The following is a 1193-nucleotide window of genomic DNA, read 5'->3' as shown; positions in this document are numbered from 1 at the left end:
GGACGGCAGAGTCTGGCTTTGGAACGGGCAGACATTGCACGCTCTTCCTTATAGGCAAAGGCAGAGTTACAGACATAGATGGAAAGTGGCCAGGGGCTCAGTGTGGGGCCAAGGGCGCAGAGTTCTCACTTAAGGGGTACAGAGTTTCTGTGGGGGGGGGGGCTGGGGGTGGTGGTTGAAAAAGCATTCGAATGTTTTCCAAATCTCTGTCCAAATCCCTTGGACACTCAGGAAATAAATGATGAGTACAGCTGGAATGTGCAGCTGTAGGGCAGCCCTGACAGGCCCCGAGGGGCGTCCTCTGCAGTGGCCCTTGTGGACGGTTTCTGTGGCCTGTTTCCAAGCTGGTCACCAGTGTCACGCTTGGGACCTGGGCTCACCGCATCCACCTGCTACTCATGGCTGGGAAATGCCATGGGCTGGGCTGGGCTGGGCTAGGAGTGGAGGCCAAGTTGGCCGCCGGTCATGAAGGGGGTCTGGAAGGTGGGCAGTGTGATGTGTCGGAGGCTTGGGTACAAGGGGAGGTGGGATGGGGGTTGGAACTAGTGGTCAGGGCTTCCTGGGGCTCTCACCATCTTTGTAGTGCCAGAGGGGGGTGGGGTGGGCACAGGGCAGGAGAGTAACTGGGTGGCGGGGTCCCAGGGCAGGAGAGTAACTGGGAGTCAGGCGGGGTCCCAAGTGCTCCCCCAACAGACTGGGTGGGGAAAGGTAGTCCCACGTGTCCCCGCTGTTGAGCCTACCAGGTGCAAGGCATGAGGTTGCTGTCAAAGGTCGGCTGTGGGCAAGGTCAGGGATTTGGTGTGAGGCTGGGTCAGGTCAGCAGCATCAAGTCTCCGATGCTTAGGGGTGGGCAGAAGCTAGCCTCCGGAAGGAGGTAGGCTTTAAGGTGCAAGGTCTGCCCTCCCGTGGGGACCGGCGGGTCCCCCGGGTGTGTGGGGTGGAGCCTGCCCAGGGACCTTCTGAGCCCTTGGGTGTCAGACCGCTACGGTCCACGGTGAGAGGCCTGCGCCAGAGAGCTACTGGGTCAGCAATGGCGCCCTAGGGCATCCGGGCCGCGCCGCGCCCAAGGCTGGCGGTCCTGGGCCGCTCTCGGAGAGCGGTGCACCTGGCCCCGCAGCCTGCGCACCGAGCGCACGCAGAAGGCGGGCCAGCGGATGGCGGCGGCCGCCCAAGAGGGTGCGTCCAGGCCTGGG

This window comes from Echinops telfairi, unplaced genomic scaffold (genome assembly GCF_000313985.2).
Source record: "Echinops telfairi isolate 266 unplaced genomic scaffold, ASM31398v2 ScPeMD7_25;HRSCAF=90, whole genome shotgun sequence".
NCBI lineage: Eukaryota > Metazoa > Chordata > Mammalia > Afrosoricida > Tenrecidae > Echinops > Echinops telfairi.
Note: the sequence above shows the minus strand (reverse complement) of the source record.